Source organism: Engraulis encrasicolus, chromosome 16 (genome assembly GCF_034702125.1).
Source record: "Engraulis encrasicolus isolate BLACKSEA-1 chromosome 16, IST_EnEncr_1.0, whole genome shotgun sequence".
In the NCBI taxonomy this organism is placed as follows: Eukaryota; Metazoa; Chordata; class Actinopteri; order Clupeiformes; family Engraulidae; genus Engraulis; species Engraulis encrasicolus.
In genome coordinates this window covers 1,394,682-1,406,722 of record NC_085872.1, presented here as the reverse complement: position 1 = coordinate 1,406,722, position 12,041 = coordinate 1,394,682, and the positions used below count along the sequence as shown (strand labels likewise).

Sequence of the window (12,041 nt, the reverse complement as noted above, 5' to 3'; positions counted from 1 at the left end):
TTACGCATTTTGCTCAAAGTTGTCAAAATAGCCCTCTAAATGTGTATCAATGTTAACTACTGATTTATTTTAATACAGGATATTCAATGTGATATTACGTTCAAGAACTTACCTCGGATGACGGTATTGCACGATCACAGAAGATTGGTCTTCTTGCGTCTTCATAAATGCAGCACTAGTACTGCTAAGAGGGTGGAGTTGATTTTTTTTCTTAAAAGCCCACCAAAACTTCCTAGAAAACTTCTTCCGGTCAAAATAGTGGAGGGGGTCCAATAGTGCAGCGGCTGCAGACTAGGGGCTGAGACTGGAGGCTGCAGCCAGACGCATCTCTTATCATTTGCACGCATGAAGCATTGTTAATATGGTCAATTTTTCAATAGCTGTAATTCTTGGAGTGCTAGAGTGAGACTACAGCCGATATACATTTCATGATGTCATGAACCTATACAATGATTTTAATGAATATTTTAATGAAAACATTTATTTTTAATGAATAATATGTCTTATATACACTCAATCAAGGGGAATTCAAAAATGTATGTAATAACTATGGTAATTATTCCTTCTGCATCTTTAATTCTGAGTGACTCAGCCTCTCTGTGATGGCCTCATACCTGGCCTTATACCTTGTCCATCAGTACAATTCATTTTGAAATGTTCTTCTTTACTGTTCTATCTTATTTGGATGTTAATTACATTTCACTGATCCACGTCCCAACTTATTTGAGATATGTTTCACTTATCAAGTTAGAAATTAGTACATATGTCCCCCAAAACAATATTTTTTTCTCGGTTTTAACACCTAATATGTTGTCTTTTCACTATTCTCCATCTAATGAATGGATTGAATGTTTTGAAAATGATAGCATTTTGATTTTATTCACAGTTTACCAAACGTCCCAACTTCACCGGAGTTGGAGTTTGTACATCACAAAGCCATTGGGGTCTATGCAATAGACGACTTCGTAGGTATTGTGATGCTTGTAGTTGCTGTATGGTTTTGCTCGTTTCCCTAAGTTCTTTGGTCTTTGAACAAATATTTCAGTGCAAATGATGCATGTTGCATTGGGATAGATTTAAAAAAACAAAAAAACAAAAAACAAAACAAGGGTCTTACGCTTTTCAGAGTGTCTCGAGGGGGCCAAAAAATAACTTTGTCCCTCATGAAATTAGCAAGTGTTGTTCTCCACATTGCGGACATATCACAGGCTGTAGTCCTGCTGATCCCAAATCGTATGCCCAAATCTGTAAACATTAAGCCAAGCCGAAGCCTCATTAGGACCAGTAGTAGCTGTTCAAGGACTGGTAATTTGAATGTCTGAAGACAATCATGGTGTTCAAAAGTTGCCAAATCCTGATGATGTCTTGGCCAGTGTAAAACTTAAACACTTTGTCATCCAAGTCATGAGCTGACAGTGATGGTGTAGGATCCGTTTGTGTTCTTGCATCTTTTGTTGACTTCTTTGAACAATAATTATGGTCACTATGATTTGGCCAACTATGATTTGAGTGCCAACATCACATTGGTGTGGAGGCAGACTATACTCCAAGCCATTCCTTCACTTCAGTAGCAGAATGCATCACAGGCTCTCTCTGTTGGGAGCTGGAGACATCTCCTCTTTGGGGGTGGTCTTTCACATGATGGTGCCTTCTGAGAATGTACATAAAAAGGAACAAAAAGCACAAACATATTTCAAAACAGTCAGCCATAACACCACTATACTACAGAACACCTCAAATTTCATATGGTTAAGGCAATCAAAGGGGCTCTAGGTAGGATTAAAAGTTTAATTAACTGTCACTGTGCCGAGTCAGCCGGTGCTTATTTGAGTCATTAGTAGGTGAACGATGATTCTCGCGGCCACTTCCACGGTCCGCTGTCAGAAAATCCCAAATGCAACTTTTGACAGAGCGGTCTGAACGAGTGTCGTGGGAAACATTTCTCATACGAAAAAACGCTTAACAAACCATATTCATGTTTGTATCAACTGCTGGTATTCCGTGAAGAAAAACATTCTCAAAGCGAGTTCATTTAAACAGCATTTTTGCATGTCTCTGTAGATTTTGAGACAGGCATGCCACGGGCACTGCGCCAACGACGCCATTCTACATTGTGCCCCTTTAAGAAAACAAATCATTCTTATATACATGTAATACATTTATACTATGTTCTTATCCCATATTCAATACAGGATATGGGTGCTCCTGAGTTTCTCTCAGAGAAGTGTACTCCACACACACCGGAGGGGTGGGAGAGAGATAAGTGTCATGATGACTGTAGCTACTGCTGGTATCAATAAAACCGGTCCACGCTTCATACTGATGTCATGACTCTTTATTTTCTCTGCCCGTCCTGAGCACCATGAAAACGGGCAAACAATGACAAACAAAACAAACACATATCACAAATTAATATGAAATCGAACATACAAAATAAAATAGTAAAGGAAAATACAATATAATTCAAGTAATTACTGTGTACGCCTTGTACCAGCGGTAGAATTAAATGGAACACGCCAATTAATAAGTCCTTACCCTGACCCCAGCGCTTCCAGGTGATATAAAGTTCAACTCCAGGTCACGTGACATACACGGTTCAAAATATGACGTGAACAAAAAGGTAGAAAAATACTCATGCCCACAGAAACACAACCCAATAATCATACATAAACAAAAGGAGAAACAAAAGAAAAGTATCAGGAAAAAACTCAATATCTGTCAAAGTGAATGTTTGCAAAAAATAGTCTCTGCTCTCACACAGTCCTCAGGGCCAGCTACGATGACGTCTAGCTACCCAATATCGTCTGCTACAACACAAAACACTTCTGGCTGTTCTGAAAACCACTCTAGCAAAAATTGTGGATTGACAACCCGACACGACTATGTCTTGCTAGTCGTGACAAGTGCCATATGATCAATAAAATCTTACTGATGCCTCAGTTGGCATCATCATGTTTTTGGTGGCCTTTCAGGCAGGCACCTGTTGAGGCAGCTTGGTCAAATGGTCAGCCTTTAAATGCAGATGGTTACTTAAATCTTTTCAGTTCAGAATTAATGTATTTATTGTAGGCCTATATTTTAACTGCAGGCATAATCCAACAGGTGAGTTACTGATGTTGGCTGTATAATTGTTATTCATAGCAGCAACGATACATGGTTTAACTGCAACGTTAACCAATAGTCTCGCCTCACTGCCTATCTCCTGGAAGTTCAATGTCATCCCATCAGTAGCTGCAACTGTTCACTGGATGTTGACCCCTGTATAAGTGTATATTTGTGGATTACTTCTTGCAGTTCATGTGTGGGGAAGTGTTTGCGCATTCACGAGATACTTGGTGCACTGAAGGTGTGAGTGTGTTTTGCCCTCTGGCTTGGCTGCCAGCTCCTTTCCCTTACTTCAGAGCCATGAGGCAAACTGCACAGGAATACCGATCACTTTGGCCAAACCCAGCCCTTTGAGTCTCTCTCTGGCATCTCTCCCCTTCTGCTGGATTCCTCCTCTGCTCCTCGCCTTCCCTTCTGAAGTTGACAACAAAGACATCCTCGGGGTCCTCCTTGATGTAAGACCCGCTCTTGATCTTTTTTCTCCATGTTTTTTGTACCTTAGTTGTGCACTGCTTTCACATTCTGCAAGCACAATATTTACACTCCTCAAGACAAAGGCCTGGGTGAATCTTTCATGGCAAAGCAGCAGCTCTGGGCTGTGAAAATGTGCTAATCATCACCTCTGGCCCAGACAGATCCCATACTTTTCGGCCCAATCATCTCCTATCAAGTTAATGACAAAATGAATGGTTAGGGTAAAGTTTTTTTTCCAGAGATCTCATTGATGGCTTCAGTCTTGACCTTCTAGTTCAGTTGGCGTTGGGTTACATAAATACAAACAGTTTTACCTGGTGTGGCTACATCACAAAAGATAATATTGAATTTGGGCTTCCTTCTGCTCATAGGGTCTTGTGTGCAAATAGTTACTGAAGTACCTTGCATGGTATTGTATGACCTTTTAATTTTTGCTATTTAATTTCAGATGTCATCATCTGACATCTTACTTTTACAAATTCTTATTAACCCAATTACATTTTAAATGCAAATAAGTGTATCCATGAAATTCACAATAAAATCGATTACTGCCTGTGTAGTTGAACAGAAATGATGTGATTAAATAAGTCTTCCATTAAAATGCCTTCACCAACTTCTCATCTGTGTTTTTTCTTCTTTGTAACCTTCACAACCAGCCAACCCTACTGCTCCAACTAGAGCCTCCTATACGTCCTCATCCTTCCCCTCACCTCCCCTCACTTGCCTCTCTCCTTCCCTTCCACGAGGAGGTCTCCAAAGAGCTAATTAGTGATGGAATGGAGGCCAGAAAGTCATGGAGGAAGCCTGTCTCCCTTCTTCCCCTATCTGCCTTTTCCCTCTGTCTTTTAGGAAAGAGGAGTAGTCAGTGCCAACTGAATGTGGACAAGAGTCAGATTCCTATCAGATGAATGTGATGAGTTAAGAAAAAAAAAAGATAGTTGACCATAAAGGGACAGTAACACTTTATTGTACGGCTCACACATTAGCCACCAACATATGCCTAACGGTCTGCACTAGTGAATTATAAGACACAAAAAGGGAATAATTTGTTGGACATGTATTCACTTATTTTATTTTTCTTGCCAATAAAGCCTTTATTACTAATTTAGTACTAATAAGGATTTAGTAGGCCCTTAATACATCTCATAAATCACTTGTGCATGTAGTAATTAAGCTTTCATCACTACTAAGTGAAGCCTAAAATAAAGTGCTGCTAATACTATTTTGACACTATGATATTCATGGTAGTTGTGGACACTGTTGACAGAACAATGCAAAATGTATTATACGGAAGAAGTATAGTAGCTTCTTTTCAAATGAAAACGAAAGTATCTCTCTGTTGATCTCGGAAAATATTCCATATTTTGTCCAAAATTGTCTTTCTTTGACCATCACATAACATACAAAAGACATCATAACGTAGTCCTGGTTTATGTTTGGTTTATATTGTTTATTGTATACAAAAATCCCAGTCCTTTGGTCAGGCCTCCAAACTCGTCAAAGAAAAAAAGGTGACAGTCCCTTAACTTGGAGCCCCGCCGACTATGAAATTAAAGCATTTGCTGTTGTTGGCTGAAGGAGGCACATAGGAAAATCTATAATATAATTAGCTATAACACTAAGGCATTTCACTGATTTTATGAATGACAAATGTTAGTCGAATTTCAATGTTTCTTTGATCCGATGTAAAGATAAATCAATTTTAGTTCGCTGCTAATCTGCCAATTTAGCAAAGATAGGCCCTATAGCTTACCGCGACAGTCCAAGACATTTTCTCACTCTGAAGTATTCGATATCCTTTTGGTCAAATATCAAAACAAGCATCAATATTGGTGTCAAAAAATGTGAAACATTGGATAAACCATGCTAGGACGACAGACTTTGCCGCCATTTGGCTATTTATTTTCATAGGTGGACGGGCTTCGCTAATAGAAAACTATTCACAATTCTCAAACCCTGCTCAAAGCCCATTTACCTTTCAAACGGTGATCTGGACAGTGCTCACTTGTAAAAGGCAAGCGACACAAGGGGAAACACTTGAGTGTCTAGCGAGCACCTCGTTTCAGCAGCGGCTGTTCTCAAACTCCAACTGGAGAGTGCCTCGAAAGTTTACCGTTGGCAGCATAGAGCATACACGTTTGAACTTGTGCTCTGATTGGTCAACAACCAGGGGCGGTTCTAAGGGGTGGCATTTGCCCCCCCAGAAATATGATTTGCCACCCCAACTAAGAGCCCTGATTGTGACCAATAGCCTTAATGCTTGACATCATTTCAGACATAGAACTTTAGGTTGCAGGGTTTCACTTTAAGGGATTCACTGTATCACATAAGTGTGTGTGTCGATTATATAGTGTTTATAATTTTCCCTTAGTGTAGGAGCATGCCCCCCTGAAATACACTTCGCCACCCCTTTGCCACCCCAAGAATAAATGTCTGGAACCGCCCCTGTCAACAACAGATAAAGTCAACAACAGAGAGATTTGTAAGGGCCCTGTAAACACTACAGTCGTCTCTTCGCATTTGATGTAGAAATCCGAAATCAGGGTGTTATATCCGCGGGCTTTCTGAAATTTAACCAGGAAAATGCATACTAGAGCTCTGAGAAGAAAGCCCTGTTTCAGCACCTTTCCCAGTGCGTCATTCTGTCAATTATATGCAGGGGGAGGGGAGATGGGAGGTGCCGCGGCTGAATGGGGGGCATGTCTGGTTTTCGTTGCTAGCATGTTAGATGCTGCTAGTAAATACCTGTAATAACTATTGAAGTTGGAAATGGCAGGCGAGGGAACAATTACACCGTTTGCATTCGACCCAGAGTCGGACCCTGAAGCCGAGATTCAGGTAGTCCAAACAGCAGACCAGCATCGCCTTCAGCAGGACGTTTCAAAATGGTGAGTGTGAAATGTCCGGAATGAATAGTTCTAATTTAGAACTAGTAAGTTGCTGGGACCTGGTCCAAAACAGTCAACACTGAGTGCTGATGCTAGCGTCACTATTTTACGCAGAAACACGTTGTTTCTACATCAGGACTACCCTTCCAGTGAACATCAAATTCTAAAAAAAATGTTTTTGCTTGCAAAACTTTTAAGTTAACAACTTGTTCAGCAGTGTGGGCACGTACTGTCAATGCTAACACCGGTGAGTTAAACTATGTCCACTGGCATCTCAACTGGTGTGTACATGAAGAAGCAACTATATTGTTGTGGCGTGTATATCATACAGAACAGTAACACTGTCAAAGTATTTCCCACTGTACACATTGCCAACATGTTATGAAAGGTAACTGTAATAGACGCCAGTGGGTAATGTCATGAATTTTGAAAGACTTGCTGTTACCCCGCTGTTAGGCTACCGTCCCGTTTCGCAAATGATTCTCCACCCCGCATATGATCAGCCCAGTGTTGACACGAATGGAGTGATTTATAATCCAGTATTTTAGACAAAAAGGTTTACATGCTATAGTGAACAACAAAAAAACATACCTCGACAACCATGTGCTAGATCCAAAGAGTACCCCCACGAAGTGAAACTTACATGTTGTGTGGACCCAGTAGGCTAGCCTGTCTTCACTGGGACAGACAGCCAACTGTTCAATGTCTATGTAGTTTATGGCGTGCAAAAAACGATTGTATTCTGGTCAATTATTCCCCTGGCTATGCTCACCTGTTGACTCCTCATTTAGCCAGGACTTGCCACCAACGGAAGGATGTCATTTTAGGTGTGGATAGTGGGGACATGTCAATTACCACTTTTGAGTTGAAACCAGCTTGTCCCCACCATTTTTCACAGATACAATGCAAAAATAGCATACCAGGACAATTTGCTATTGTAATGTCCCCACCACTATCCAAGCCAAACCTTCACCTTAAGCCGGGCATACACTGTGCGATATTTTCACTCTTGGGTCTTAAGCTTCTGCTCACACTGCACGATGGAATTTCACTGTTTAAAAGTTCACGACTCACGTCCTCACACTACATGAGCCGACAGTCGGATGCGAGCGAAATGCTTCCACCGTACGACGCGACAGGCATGTTTCCCCGGTCTGCAGAGGAGGGAACATGCGCACCTGAGGTGGAGATGAGGCCGCGCTCAACAGCGAATCGCACGGCCCTATGAATTTGTGCATGTGAAGTGTCAAATCGGGTCGTACCACTGCTTTAACTGTGCGATTTACGCACGAGCCACAACCAGAATTTCAAACCGTTTTGATTTTCTTGCGACCCTGCGATTGCACGATCGTGAGGCAAAATCGCTTGTCGTTACCCCTTGTACACTGCACGATGCGAGACTCACGATTGACCTGCGATTGAGCAAGAAATCGGCCCGACTCTCAAAAAGTCGTGCGAGTGCCAAATCGGGGCAAAAGTCGCACAGTGTAAGCCCAGCTTTAGCTGCAAGTCTGATGTTCCATTGTTACATTTGCCTGTATTTATCTGAAAACAGGCAAATGTATTTATCATTACACTGCCCTTTTTGTAATAGGTGTCAATGTGCTAACTGTGACACAATGCCCACAGAAACGGAGAATAGATGCTGCAGGGAGATCCCTCAGGTAACACTGATAACATTTGGACCTACAACATTTGGATCGACCTGTTCCTGAAGTTATTCCCCATACAAGTAATTAATTCCCCATACAATTTATGCACTTACCATGGTTTAAAAAAAGTGGGAAGTGGCGGAAGATCCAGCATGCAATCCAGGGATTGAGCCTGTCTGTCTTAATATCTACGCCTTACAAGACGCTGAGAGAGAATACAGGCACCGGTTTGGCCGTTAACACCTGAGAAGAACCCATCGGTTAGCAGCATGTCAAATAATTACCCATAGCCACATAGGCTGCATATAGATTACAGTATACCCATCCAATTGAGCCGGATAATTCATCCATGTAGACAGTATGAAAAGTGTTGGTAGATTTATTTACAAGACATCACCAAAACACGATCAAGAATAATTCCATTGGAATATGGAAATATGAACAACATATCCAATAGTGCCTGACAATTAAACTATGTAGAGATTATGAAGTGTTGGTAGATTTATTTACAAGATATTATTAAAACACAATCAAGAATTATTCCATTGGAATATGGAAATATGAACACCATATCAATAATAGAATAACAACAACAACAACATTCTCTGCAAGTGTCTTTTCTTTCATCTCTTTTTCCAGGCGCCTCCGGTATTTGGCCTACAGGCAATTCGTGCGGTGGTGTTGGGGCCTATTGGGGCGCAGGATTAGGGTAGTCATTCCTGCCTGTGTGGTCCTCCGCATCCGCGCCATGTACCCAGATGATGAGGGCTTCTACACTGGGTTCAGACTGCCTCACGTCTGGCCTGTTGCATTGCGCTGACAGGTCTTCTGGGACGCTGATGGCCAGCAGTGCATCGGTGTATGGCACAGGATTGACAAACATCTCATCAAAAATTAGGTCCATCAGGACATCCACACAGCCTAGACATTCACACATTCAAACACACACAACATGACACATAAAAAAATGCATGTTTTGTTATTTGTACATTTGATTGTTTATGTGGCCTGCGTTATCTCTTTACCGTAATATTTTTTATATTTTTAATATTTTTAAGGTGTTTAGTGACTACGCCACTCTCATTTGTTAGGGTGAGAGAACCCAACCATCAAACACTTGATTTGACTTTCCCCGCAACAGGTTAGTGAATAACAAGAGATACAACTGTCATACAATTCAGAGTTCTTTTTATTTTCTCTCTTTTCGTAATGAGTCTCTGTATTTGAAAATGTGCCTCACGGGCTCAGTCAATTATAACAAATAGAATATGAAGCTTTTACAGTATCCTTAGGCACGTCATCTCAATATACAAAATTGTGCAAATGTGCTAGTTGCACGAGAGGTAGACCAAATAACAAAAATTGCACGGCAAACAAGTTAGTAAATCAAATTGTAAAAAGAAAACAAACTGCCAAAAGGGCAAGATTGGTAATGGCCACCACACACACACACAAGCCTGTTAGACACACGTCTTTGGTCTCCCCCTACAGCAAGTATAGGTTCCAAAAGGAGTCTGAGATTTAAGATACGTCTCCCAGTAATACTTCAGTGTTCATACCCTAATCATATACACAAGCTCCGTCTTGGCGGTTACTAAGTAGAAACTTACACGAGCCCCTTCGTCTCGGATGTTAGAGTGAAACTTACACAAGCCCCTTCGTCTCGGACGTCAAAGTGAAAAGGTTGCACAGGATGAATCACTCACACAATAGAACAAAACAAAGAAAAAGGTTGAGAACAGTGATGCCCCCCTTCTCTAGTGACACTGCATCAGTGTAGTCGAAGGCACCAACTCCTCCTATGTACATTTAACGAGAAAGTTACCATTAGGAACGGCATTTATAACTCGATTCAACAGGAGTTGTGTATTGTGGAAATGTGGGCGCTCCCACAGGTGCAACCACGACACCACAGCGCGATATCAAAGGCACCACGCCGCCAGTCCCGCCATCGCACCTGCGGAGCACCCCCACTCCCACCCCACACAACTCCCTACACAAGTCAAGTGCTAAGCGTCGAAACTCTTACAGAAAATGCCGGCATTACCTCTGGTTCTCTCGAAGCGGCATGCAAGCAGTCAACCACACAGGACACAAAGTGGAAGAACATCACCAGCGACACTGTGATAGAGTAACACTACATCCGTCACAACAGAGACTACGTTCGCACACACGAAAGAAGCGTACAGAACGCATCTTTTACCTTGAGTTTGCCCAGCTCAGCACACCATCCCAGAACAGCAGCCGACCCCACGCCAGCCGCCGATGGACAGGGCTACAATTAAGTTAAATGGTGTCAGTAACCAACAACTAAATACATTACAATGCACCAAAAAGAGCAATAAACCAACCGAGAAGGACGCCTACCTTTCCTGTACGGTGGCTCAACCACAAACAGAGGGACAGAGAGAGCGGTGTGCCCACGCTACACTCGACAGCATCAAAAACACGGCGTCTTTGCTAACTAGCTACCACCGCAATGATTTATGCTACACACCTGAAGGAAAGGGGAGTGTCGTTACCCCGTCAGAATAAAAGTTTGGGATAACCACCGGTTACATATACATTTCTATTTATATAAATTTACATTTGTTCTATATATTAATTTTGTTCATTCTATTTCTCATGTTTTGAAATTCCAATTTGTTTGAAGTTACGTCAGTAAATTTGATAATTGCAAAAATAGTTTGTCTTGAATTCTTTCACTTTTGAGGTCTTACCAAAGTTTGGAGTCTTCTGACATTTCACTGTGCACACCCCCTTCTTGGACTTGGGAAAGTTGATTTTGTAAAGAGGTACCCCGTGTGCAGTCTGGGCCTGTGGTCGGTTTGAGTTTTCATTAAAGTGGATGGCTGCCAAGTACAGTCTGAAAGTAGAAGACAAAATGTGTAAGCCGTGTTTTTCATTGGTCATGATGGTGGGGGCTAGCTGATAGTAAAATTAAAACATTTTTGTAGGTAGTAGGTATACAGCATTGTGGGAAAATGCTTTTCATACATTCTGAAGTTCCATAAGAACTATGATCCGAAAACCTGGTAAACAAATCAATTATATAAATTACAATCACAAGGCAATCTTTTCAGGGCATCTGCTCAAGGTGTTCAGTGTTTCATGCCTTATAGTGCTGGAGAAACCCAGTTCAATAATGACATTTCACACTACAAGAACTTTCGAGAATGAGAACTTCAAGGCCAAACATCTCACCTGCACAGCATTCCAATGTAGGGAAAGCCAACGTTCTTCGGTGAAAATCCGAGGATGACAGAATGGAAAGCCTCAAGCGACGATGTTTGGTGGTGGGGGCTGAGTTTTGCCATGTCATTCAGCTTTCTTGTGCTGGCCATCATTAGAGGTGCTTAAGGGGTCTTACACACCAAGGCGGTAAAGCGTCGCGGAACGGCCGCGTTTTTTACCGGCGTCGGTGAAAATACATTGAAACATATCTGTCCTTACACACCAACCGGCGGTAGTCGGGCGTCAGCGGCGCGGGAGCCGGCTCCGCGCCGCGCTGCATTTGGAAAATAGAACTCGAGCGTATTTTTCACGCCGGTGACCGGCGGTGTCTCATTCAAATGAATGGCAAAGTAGCATGCTAACTTTGGCTGTGGGGAGGGTTTTGAATAGGACTGGCCGCGCACGCCGACGGTGTCAGTGTGAAAGGCAGAGAAAAACACGCCGGCCAAAAGTAAGTAGAAAGACCGCGTTCGTCCCGGGACCGTTCCGTTCCGCCTTGGTATGTTTTGGCCCTAACTCGAATCTTTGAGGCGTCCGCATTGATTGGATCATTCCAAGGAGGGTATCCGGATTAGACGGATCACTCGGGTCATTTATTTAAAATAAATAAAAATATATAATAATAATGTATTTTTTAAAACGTTTCTGCCGTTAAGTAGCTATGCGCCTCGCCTTTGTTGTTCCATTT

The 12,041-nt window shown here is 42.0% G+C and overlaps 1 long non-coding RNA gene across 2 annotated transcripts; it reads right to left on the bottom strand.

The window, feature by feature from the left end:
• Window positions 1-9,855: 9,855 nt before the first annotated feature.
• LOC134466200 (uncharacterized) lies at window positions 9,856-10,634 on the bottom strand. 2 transcript variants are annotated; one of them, XR_010038237.1, is made up of 4 exons: window positions 10,487-10,634; window positions 10,323-10,394; window positions 10,167-10,240; window positions 9,856-9,918 (listed from the first exon to the last, which is right to left on the bottom strand). It is a non-coding gene; the product is annotated as an uncharacterized LOC134466200 (long non-coding RNA). The 2 variants fall into 2 exon arrangements; XR_010038236.1 differs by lacking the exon at window positions 9,856-9,918 and having other exon boundaries at window positions 9,933-10,240.
• Between the last annotated feature and the right edge of the window lie 1,407 nt (window positions 10,635-12,041).